The sequence below is a fragment of the Hetaerina americana genome, unplaced genomic scaffold, assembly GCF_022747635.1.
Source record: "Hetaerina americana unplaced genomic scaffold, ioHetAmer1.1.p SCAF_6, whole genome shotgun sequence".
NCBI lineage: Eukaryota > Metazoa > Arthropoda > Insecta > Odonata > Calopterygidae > Hetaerina > Hetaerina americana.
In genome coordinates, this window is record NW_027287205.1 from 65880279 (window position 1) to 65892261 (window position 11983).

The 11983-nt window shown below is 39.3% G+C and overlaps 1 protein-coding gene and 1 long non-coding RNA gene across 2 annotated transcripts in view; one reads left to right on the top strand and one right to left on the bottom strand.

The window, feature by feature from the left end:
- LOC139695287 (androgen-dependent TFPI-regulating protein-like) overlaps positions 1-11983 on the bottom strand; it is a 63272-nt gene that overhangs the window by 37581 nt on the left and 13708 nt on the right. The gene's annotated exons all lie outside the window — the stretch shown is intronic.
- Positions 6701-11983, top strand: part of LOC139695288 (uncharacterized) — a 46284-nt gene continuing 41001 nt past the window's right edge. Inside the window, exon 1 of the long non-coding RNA XR_011702298.1 lies at positions 6701-6810. This is a non-coding gene — a long non-coding RNA (uncharacterized lncRNA). The remainder of the gene's footprint in view (positions 6811-11983) is intronic.

The window sequence follows — 11983 nt, forward strand, 5'->3', positions numbered from 1 at the left end:
GATATTAAGAATATCTCTTGTTTCACCACGGGAAACCCCTCCCATTAGGAAACGCTTCGCGAAGTTTCACCTGCCCTCCACAATCCTTAAAGATCTCGCGGGGTTTACCGTTGCCCCTAAACTAAAGGGGCCTAGGGGCCCATATGGTAGGCCCTAGCTAAGAACACTGCAAGCAATACTTCTAACAGCCAAGAACATTGCAGTAGCCATTATATCTCTCTCTTTAATTCGGTAAACATTCGTGGCTCAAGCTGTAAATAGTTCCCCGTCAGTGGCTTCACTTTGGATTTACTCCTCTTGCTCAAGTTTTACAGAAATAAACATAAAAGTTCAAAATAAAAAATCAAATTTTTTGGAGCACCTTTAGTCTGTTACCATTGTCCGAAGAGAACTTTACGCCGTTTTTCTCTTGAAAACAATTGCTGGATAAATTGCTACGTGGTTTATATTTAATTCCTCTCACTTTCACTTGAAACTAGAAATGATTGAAAACAAATCCACGAAAGTTGATGAAATTCTTTCAGCGTGACGTTTCGTTTCGAATGTTAAAAAGAGTGTTTTAAAATCAAGTGCGAACGTCAGGCATATTTCTTTTACCACACATGCCATTTTTTAGATAATATTCTCTTTTTATTGGACCTTGTTTTATGCAATAACATGACGATCTTTTAGAATTGGAAGTGTAAGGGGTCATTTTTAAGTGTGATTCGAAGTATTGTTATAGTTGGAAATGGTCAAATCGTGAGCGAGCGTTGTCATTTAGAGTCTCCGATTGAGGCTTGCATTGCCTTGGAAATTGCAACCGTGAACGGTTTTAGGACAATGGCGGATATTGCCCAAAATTCAGTCTCTTTCATAGGCGGTAAATAACGGTAAATCTCAGTATACAGCTTACATTAATCTTGGGTTTGTTTTTTGTACAGTTAAAAAAATAGCTGTGTGAAAATATCTATTTTTAACATCGTGAGTCAGGTTAGTATAGAAATTTCACCTTTCGTAATTTATTTATTTGATATTCTACGGATAAAAAAGAAAAATAATTGAAATCACGATGAATGAGAGGAAAAATACCCGGCACGGGAACCCAGGAATGGAAAACCGTTTTGAAATAAGAAAATTTCTCTCTTTCTCCGTTCGTATTTCACATTTTCCAAGCAAGCGAGAATATGAACCTTTTTTTACTCTTTTTAAGTTTAAATGTCTTGAACATTTGTCCTTCCATACACTCTTTCTTACCGATATTTAGAACCTATTCCCGATAAACTACGTAATTTCTACTCAACGTATTTATATATACCGACCGCAGTTTCAACGACAAAGCTTATGTTTCAAGGAAAGCGAGTCATTGGTGAAACTAACCCACGTTTTCATGGCCACTGATGAAATAATTAACCCATAATATGTCTCCCCTTGATTCCTAAATAAAAAAACATTGCTCCATGAGCAACGGATGCTAATATTTAATTAATTATGTATACGACAAAATTATATCCATACCACATTTTTACCTTTGGAATGCCCTCAGTAGCTGATGGCTCTACCCAGTTTGCGGGTTTCACCTTTCTCATTAGATGCATTTTTTTGGCCCCCACATTAAATATGCGCGACCATTTTCGAATCATCTAAAAATAAGTAATTCGCAATTGAGAAATTTCAGTTATAAGCACCGGTTTTGTAACAAAAATGACACGGAAGGGTAAAGTTCATCCTGTAATTGCTAGCCTTGAAGTCGCAGTAGTCCGAAGATCAACGAAGAATTAAATTTAGGGTTTACAAAAGTATTGTTCGTGAAATTTGACTCACGATACCGATTAGGTAATTCAGGTTCCGTAGTATTTCCGCAGGTTTGATAACAGAGGCGAAATAAGAAGAGTAGGTTTTGGAACAGATAGATTCAGCAATTCCATTTGCTCTCGCACGGTTCACGACCATAAATCGAGTTATCAAAAGCATAACTAATTGCTAATGACATTCCATTTACAGATGCCTTACACTATGTTTTCAATGCGAGTGTCTTAACAGCGTTTGCCATATTGCGGCGAATCCAAGAATTTTCGAGTACCCATAGTACCCATGCACTTAAAAAAATGTGGTCAATTGTGCCACTTAATCAGCTTCTTTCCTAGCTGGAGTAAAAAGTACAGAATCAACAAAGTTATTTTCTATTCCTACTGTATCAACTCTTTACATTATAGTTCTCCGTAAAAATATCAGCTCTCTTAGGCCTTAAAATGTCCTTTCCTTCATTAGCTGATGGAGGATGAGCACCTTTCACACAGTGAATTTTTACGTTCAACTGGACCATAGAAAAACATGTGAGTTATGAACATTAGCCCTATTCATTACTTTCTCATGAAAGACTGCCGGTTTTAGTCTTGGTGTGTAATATGGATACCCTTAGATCGAACCCAGCCACAGACAACAATGTCATTAATCCATGGCTGATTTGACGTGCCTCATGACCTCAGCACCAGTTGCACTCTGTTTGCCAAAACAAACATAACCGTTTGCGGTAATGTTTGTTCGGTTTGTGCAATATACTCCAATTGAATGATCTTAATTATTCCATATTAATAATTGTCCTTTATGATTAAGAGAATAAAAATAATCGGGTATTTTGTCGAAATTTGGTTTAATTTTTCCCAAGTAAAATGTCTGCTGCGCGACGGCTTTCGACGAATTTCTTCGATCGTTCGGTGAAAATATTTTTGGAAGGGAAATCAAATATCTCCGAGAATAATGAAGGGATGGTTCGTTGACAGGGATTTAATTACTTCATTTATTTTGCGGTATTATAAAAAGAGCAAAGGGAAGTCGTTTCGCATAAAACTACAATATGTGGTCATTTCCGTATCCTCTTGTAACATGAAACAGTTTTAGGATATTTAATTACAATAAATGCATTCCAAAATATCATTGTAATATTATTCCTCAAAGTTAATATTGTTATCATTGTAATATTATTCCACCTCCTTAGTGAGTTCAACCGTTTGGTGTCACAAGTCACCACGTGTTCAGGGGTAGAGCGTTACTACTAATGACCGGAGGGCCCGAGTTTGATTCCCAGGCACGCCTTTTTGGGCACCCTCAGCTTCAGCAGCGCTGCACATATAATTTTTCGGGTATCAAAACTTGGAAGCCTCGGGCAGAAACTAGACCCCCTACCCTGATGTGTGAATTTCACATTCCAACAGGCTAGGTGAGTTCTCACCTACCAAACCAACCTTCGGGTTGATTACTATGTTTATGGTTTTATCATTTTTTCTACTTCTTCAGTCTTATTCTTTCTTATTTATTTATAAAGTTATTATGGTTTTGTATAGTTTTGTTATATTTGTTGCATATAGTTTTACCCATTTATAAAGTTATTATTGTCCAATTTTTCTCGTTATTAATCAGTGTCTCAACCCAAAGCATGGCTGATTCACCTCCCTTGTAATATTATTATTTGATATTTCTATAGCTTTGAATTCTCTTTTCTATTTCGCTTTATATTCTAATATATACCTATACGTACGAGTATGCGTGAGTGAAATACATGTTTGCTGTTGGCTACCTTCTAAGTGAAATCCCTTTGCTGTCTGTCTCTTCGTTATTGCGTGACCTTGAGAAATACTAATTTTTTTCGCTTTTTAATTCAGTAGAATATCCTTCAGGTCACGGTAACCTTGCGGGTGGGTAATCTCATAATGTAATACAATATTATCTAGAAGGATTAGCCATGCATTATCTTAATTGTGATTGACGAGAAATACCTTAAACATTTGAGTGAACTTGAAAAAATGTTGTATGATTGACGCTATTAGAATAATTGAGTACATTATTGTACACCTCGTTTTATGTATAAGTGGACATTTTTCAGCTGGCACTTTTTCCTTGATCCCGTTACTCTTGATCTGCATTCCCTAAAGTAAGAAATCCTTTCTTTTTTTATAGTATATCCCATTATTCCTCAAACTAAAAAAAACTATTGATTTCTGCATACGCGATCTGCATTTCAAGCGGCTCTACGAAGTAAATAATGCTTCATTTACATACGTAGCATAATAATACATTTTATTAGGTAGGTGTTAATGTCAGAAAATTAACAGCGCAGAAATGAAGGGAAATTCGACAGTGCAAACTGTACATTATCATGTTATACTTACCACGTCATTTCCGAAAAAAGTTTTCCATGCCCGCTAAATTCACATCGTCAATTGAGATATCTTTATTGAAACACTCTATGTGACCATCGCTTACTCAGCATGAATTTTTGTGGCACTCAAAGCTCAGTGCTTCGGTCGAAAGGGCGCAAGGAATTGTGTTCACTTCCCGTTGCAATTGAGGTATATATTCATCCTCCACGCCTCGCGTCGCATTTCTCCGATACGTACGTCAATTCGCTTGAGTTAAAAGTGTGGATTGGCTATGTAAACCATAAAGACCTCGAGTGAAGGTCATTTTCCGAAGGAGGAAAAGGACAATTTCATTCCCAACCGGCGTCGAAGTGCACGCCCCCCACATGACTCTACCCAACCGTCGACGCAATTCAGCTGTTGACGCTGCCAGTAATGAGATACGATTCTCATGGTCTTGTTAAGTTGTTTTCATTTAATTCGTGATCCGTACATAGAAACTGAAGAAGTGCACCGCATCTTCTTGTTGTAAACAAATCTCCTATCTCTGTTAGCTACTTTCAGAATCATGCGATAAAGACGTTCATGTACCCAGAGCACTAAGCACTAATGCTTTTATAAATCCCTCCTAACTCGACATTAAATACTTGAGCACACCAGAATATTTTTCAATCCTACCTCTCTTAATTACGTTCAACATGTCTATTCTTTTACTTTCCCTAGACCTCGCCTACCTAACGTTCTCCCCTCTATCGCGGTCTTCAACATTACATTGCCCTGTGCCCACTGTTCCTGCCTTCTTTAAATGTCTCTCAATCACCTTATTATCTTCTCGAACCATGCTTGCCTTTGTTTGCTTTCCTTTTTTCAACGTAATTCTGTTCATTCTGCTCCGGATAATATTCTCATGAGGATCCAAATATGATTATCCTCTTTCCTCAAGTTTCCGACTCATACAGCACTACTGCCCATACATGTATATATTTCTCGCGGAAAATCGTCAATGAAGTTCCCTCTTATCAACTTCCACATTTTCTAAAAGCTTCTTTGCCCGACGCGGTTCTTCTTTTAAAGTCCTCACTGCTTTACCCATTGCCATATGAAAAGTCTACTGCGTGAGTAGAAAAGTGCCCCACTTGCTTTGCTCTGGTTTTGTACGCTCAGTATTACTGGTGGATTATTCAAAGGGACATCCGGTTAGTATTATCAAGGTTATTATATTATCAGTTGTCGTAAACTAGAGATACGAGAACCGTTCTCGTGATATTGGTCATCGAGCTGACACTTTTCATAACCCACCAGTACCAATACTATATGTCTCAGTTTAACATGCCCTGATGAGACCAATCTGAAAATTAATATAAAAACTTTCCCCGGCTTGCTGCACTTAGAAGCAGATATAATATGATTGGCTGATTAGAGTAGGTTGTCAACCCAAAAGTTACGCTCGTCTTCAATGCTAATCTCTGCGTTACATGAGAGTAAATATCCTTAAATCCAGCGCAGTTAATTAACTTTTTAGGTCTGATTATTTTCCGTTTCACTCTATTCCATCCAAGAATCTTAATATTTCCCTCCTAATAAAAATAAATAGAGTCACACAGTGAGCAAGGCTAATGCTTTTAGGAAGATACACAACAGCCAAGTTTACTTGTGACACCGAGGGTATTGTTTTGACCCTACATTGCATCGGGGTGACCGATATTCTTCAGTGGTATCCCCATCCCTACGTGAGGTGCTTTGTGGAGAGCACTTTCAGTGAGTACGCCGTCCGTCGGATGGGACGTTAAGCTGTAGACCTTTTGACTCCTTATATTCTTTGGCTTCTTCATCGCCAGGTTGGATCATTCGAGTGAAATAAGGGAGAGATAGACATCAGGGCTGATAGATAAATGACTAGTTCTTCCCTCAAACAACCACGACTGATTTCTAAATAAAAAAGAAACGAAATCCAAAAATTTATTCCGATACACCCATTATTCCATGATGTAAATAGGCAAATAGGTTGTGTAAACCGACGCGTTTATGAAAGGGCTATTATGCACTAATATTCACGTATAAAAGAATAATGTAGGTATACATGCTCATGGCTGGTGCCCGCCTCTCGCCTTTACGGCTCTCCGCGGGTTATAGCTCACATGCGGATCAGTTGAGGGTGAGGATACAATTTGCTAACGCCTCTTGATGGACATTCGGGCAGGTCACCCAATGAAAAGCGTCCGTCCCCTCCTCCGAATATCAGTAGGTCAAAGGGTCGAAAGAAGCGGTCAGTGAAAACGGCGAAAGAGGGAGAGAGGGGGGTGGTGAGTGTGAGTGAGGTCGCTCCTTGATGATTCAGCAGCGCTGGGGGGTGCCGGGGGTGGTTGCGAGAGGGGGGAGGAGAGGAGGAGGAGGAGGGGGAAGGACGAACTCGGAAAGAGGCGGGGCCGCGACATGCATTACGCGTGGCGAGCACGTGCGGACTACTTTCCTCTGCGCTGGATTGTACGTGGTCAAGGCGGGGGCGGGAGAATAAACAAAGTAGGATCGATAGCTCGAATCCACTTACACTCGTACTTTCCGCTAGAGTCGGGCGGGAGAGCCGCGCCGGCGGGACAGGGGTTGTGGCGGTGCTCCACTTGATCACAACCAGTAGTGTCGATGTAAATGAGAGCCTCTTGGACTGCCCGAGGACGAGTCTTTTGCGTACCAGGTGAGGAACAATGACTATTTGATTTCGTTCACTTGGGGGCCATGAAAACACCGAGGCAGAGGGAAATTTGAAGTATGGCGAACACCAATCCTAAATCTTTTAAAAATATTATTTCTTGGAAGGGTTTCCAGAAGCCAACAATAGATAAAAATAAATGTTAAGCTATGTTTTTCTGACGCGCATAACTTGAATTTTGAATGCATTAAACATTATCACTAAAGCTAGCCATCGGTATAAATGAAAATTTGGAATGAAGACGGAAAAACATTATTAAACTTCAATGCCTTTATAATAATTTAGTACTCATAAATTTTGCCTTGCCAAACCCCTTCATATATATAATAGGGTCTCAATAAGGTTCTCATCTCTATTGAAGACGACAATGCGCCCCGTGATGTCTTTAATATCCCATTATCTCTCATACCACGAGTGATTCTTAGTTATTTTTTCATGAAGCCTTCGATGTACAGATAAGTTTTTGGCGATCCCTATAAGCTCTGAAGGTGGAATTATAAGGCAGCAGAAGCACCTTATGAGCAACATCTTTTCCTTGTACTCATGATAATGTCTAGTCCCTTTCGTACTGTCCGAAATGTATTTTTCTTCCTCTTCCGCTTTCTCCAATTTTTCTCCCTTATATTACGACCCAAGGTATCTCAATGCCTCTTAATATTTCTACCATCCATTTTTTCGCCCTTCTAATTTCTCGTCAACTTCTAATCTTTCCCTACCATGCCACACGTCTTCGTTTGCCTCACTCCTTCCATCTTATATCCCCTATTATTTATCGGTTACTAATCTAAGTCTCTATCTCAAATCTACTATCATATGGGAAGAAGTACAACAGACATCCAGCGAAGAATAGCTCATGCTAAGAGAGAATCTTTTCATAATGAAAAGACAACTGCTGTGTTCAAAGAAGATAGAACTACAGACGAGGAAACAATACGTGAAAACATTCGTATGGAGCGTGGCACTCTATGGATCAGAAGCATGGACCATCGGAAAAGTAGACCAGAAAGGACTAGAGGCCTTCGAAACCTGGTGCTGGAGGAGGATGCTTAAGATCAAATGTACAGATAAAATAAGAAATGAGGAAGTATACAGAAGAATAGACGAAGAACGGACCTTATGAAACACCATAGAGAAAAGAAGAACCAGAAGTATTGGCCACACCCGGAGGCACAATGGATTCGTGAAGAATACAAAAGAAGGAAAAATAGAGGGAAAAGTTCCAAAAGGAAGGCCAAGGATCAAATACTTGGGACAAATAAAGAAGAAATTACATTGAAAAAAATACCAGGATGTAAGCCAATTAGAATCAGATAGGGTAGGATGGAGGGCCGCAGTCAACCAATCTTAGGATTACACGACCAATGATGATGATGGATCTAAGTCTACAATTTGAGGTCATCCTCTCCTCGAAAAGACCAATGTTGCTGAGCCATTAACTTCTCAGTTTTACGTCAGAGTCTAGACTAATCATTTCTTTGCGTATTTTTAATCATACTTTATATAATCTGTTATAAAATGCCTCCTCTTTCGTGAATGCATTTCTCTTCCTAATGCTCTGCTCTTTTTCTTCCAAAGCCCAATCGAAATGCACGAAGTACCATACGTCACGTCCATTAAAAGGAGGGAAATTATCTTACCCTAGATTTTCGGTTCTCATATAAGTTTCAGACACTATAATTCATTCTGCTATCCCAGCCGAAATTACACACTTTTCAAATCTACAAAGAATATGCGATGAATATTTTAAAGGAGTAGAGGGAGAGAACAAAGCTAATGCTTAGGCAGGAGACCTATTTAGTCTTTCGCTCCAACCCTTCACTCCTCCCTCCTTTCCTCGAGGCCACGGATTTTAACCTGCCGGCGTTCATTTTCAACGTGCTCTAATTTACGAGTACACTTTCTTTTTTCGATATTTAGCCTATCTTTCATATACATCCGGGTTCCTATTCGTTTAGTTTGAAGGTATATATTATAACTGATGTTAGGCAATATTTCGCAGCACTAAAATCGCGAATGTAATGGGAGGCGTCTAATGTCGTGCCTCTCATCCCCTTTAAACTTCTTTCATACTCTCTAGGAGATTCCACGGCGGTGTCGATTTATTTCCCGCACCTCCTGACTACAGAATATAACGACATTATACAGGATTGAAAATTAAAACACTGTCAATATTTAAAAAAAAAACAGATATTAATCCTCGTCATTTCGATATTTTTTAAAAAGAGGCACGATTTTATATGCTTTCGGAGGTAATCAGTTGTGTAAAGCCTTCCAATCCAATAGTTTCGGAGTCGGGTCCCACTTGGAGCAAAGAATTTATGTTTAATCAACTGTCAACTCCTAGTTTGGATGTTGTGGTGTAACCTTATCCATTGGATCACCAAAAACCGAGTCAACTGCAATTTATTATTGACATCGTGGCGTCACATTTGTATCGCATCGCTAGGTGGCTGGTCTGGCGGGGCTGTTGGCTGGATGCACTGCGTTATCGTATGAAAACACAATTGATACATAAGGACATCATATCAAAATCGTTATATTTAGATTTGGCTCGGCCTTTATCTTACGGGGGTTGATGATTGAAGATATTTTTGTGATAGCTGCTGGGGGAAGTAAATGGAAAATACTAAACAGGTTGCGTCATAGCGAGTTATAAGCCTCTTAACGAATATTTTTCCCAGCACCATTTAAGTTGATTCTAAAGAGCCGTGACCACAACTATTAAATATGTCTTTGAGTAGACGAGAGATTGCTAATTTCAGGTCGGTACTACCGCTTCTGGCTTTTCACTGTGTGCTTCCGATATGAAACGATCCGGTGAGCTATCCACGGCGCAGTTTTGAATCGGAAAAGATTACGAACACTCATCAAATTATTGCAGTCATTAAGGCGATGGATTAGGGTGCACAATGTAGTCCAAGCTGAGGTATTTAATTTTTATCCGTCATATTCAAAGAAACTGCGAGAGATGCCACATTAGTAAGTTTTAACGAAATCATCCGCTAGTGCGTATTGCAATGGAACAATTTCAAAGAGCAAAAATCATTCGCTAGTCTTCAGTATTTCAGCGCCAATCCAAAAGCACTACATCCGCCTTTATCGCTCACTTTGGATTTCTCCCAACAATCCCCTCTCCTCCACAAACATACTTCACACTTCCTCGTATGTTTTCCTTTCCGTCCACTTCACCTTCACCACGCCCAATTTCCTAAAGCCTCCAAATATTTACTAATAATCTTACTTCAACCATGTTTCCACACAGTATAAAAACTACGCCCCATATAATAGTTTAAAAAAGTTCTTACTAACCACCCTTACCCAACGTTCCTGTAATCAATCCCATCCTTCTTGGGATATATCTTTTCCTAGGGCCATAACAGTCTCTCCCTATTTTTCTTAGGGTCCTAATACTTAAACCATTTCGGTCCCAAAATACTACCATGATTGGTTAACTGTTCCTTAGATGACTGGATAATTTAAGCTTGTTGATCTGCCAACCTAACTGATTTTATGAATTCCCCGCCGGCTTTCATTCCCATCTCCAGTTCTTCCCATGCCTCTCGAATCATTTCCTCTACATACTAACATGTATGTGTACGTCCGAACTCTCCATCTACCACTCGCATCTTAGCAGTCTGAGATATGTACAGGTTGCGAATAAGTCACTCATCCCTACGATCTACTCCTATTTTTAGCAATACATTCATTTATTCTTACCAGTTTCCTCCATTGAACATATTCTCAAAATTACTCACCCTTCTTGAAAACAAACATCAGCCCGACAGTAATATACCATCCTTTTCATCTTCTTATTAATGATCTTAACTACAACTCTAGCTACGTACGAAATCAAACCCATTGTTTTATAGTCTTTACAATGTTATCTATCCCCACGGCCTTGCTGGATTTACATAATTTACTAATATAAATTAGTCAATGACCTCTAATATGGTTTTAGTGATCCGCCTCAAGCCTTTTCTCGCGGAGAAATTCAAACTGGGGTAAAAGACTACATTTCAGCTACAGTTTTACATATTTGTTACTCCATCCATTCTTGGTTTATTCACAGAAATTACTTCAAAGGAGAATGGGTTGGAGAGAAGGCCATTCTTATTGAGGTGACTCCATTAGTCTTTTGTCCTCTCCCTCATTCAACATTTCCGCATCTTGCGTTCACATTCAATTGCCTCCGTCAGGTGAAATTACCGTAAGCATTTTCTTTCGTTACCAAGGAGACGACAGAGATATTAGGATATAATCCGTCACTCGTTTCCCGTTTTTTTTCTTGTGGTTGATCATGAAACTCGTTAACTTGCATGATGAGAATAAAATTATAAATGCGAGAAATTTTATTCCATTATGGGAGTCAAAGCAAATCAATTGGATTTGAGCTATCATCACGGATACGTATAACCTCATGCAATGCGAAAGCAGCGCTGAGCAGTTACATAGTACAAAGTGCGACAGCATAACTTCCTTATTTAAAGGGGTTTCGCTTTATAACAAAGGAAGTTATGTTGCCACTCCTTGTACTGCTTAGGAGGCGACCGCGCTTAAAAAGCCATTTTAGCATCGGAGAATCGCTCAAAATACCTTCGAGCTACGAACATGTTATTAAGTATTGCTTTATCAGCACGCACCAGGAGGGATTCCTAATCGATATTATGATTTGAACATTATTAAATTACTTTTGGGTTTTAAATTATACATCTACATAACATCTACATAATACCCCGCAAGCCGCCGCAAGGGCGTGTGGCGGGGGGGGGGAGGGGGAAATTATACCTCGACCATTGAAGGAAATACTCTTCGCGTTGGTTATAATCTAGGCGACATAATGTGATAGTGCTGATGTAGATGACACCATATAATATATGTGGTATCCTTGGCGGTGCCAGCTCCTGTTATTTAATCCTTCGCTGTTACAACCTTCATGCTTTCGCCATTCGAAACTGGGATTTGATCTCCGTCCAAGGAAAACAGTTTTTTCATTGGTCTATTTTTTTATTGGAACAGTTATTGATTTGAAAGGAAATTGTTCAATTTAAGGTTGCTGTAATTAAGGTGAGAGTGGCAATGGCAAATATGAGACACCCTTGCCCACCGCCTTGAGACAAATTCTATCAGGAGAAGCTCATTAAGTCATTACCGTTCATAA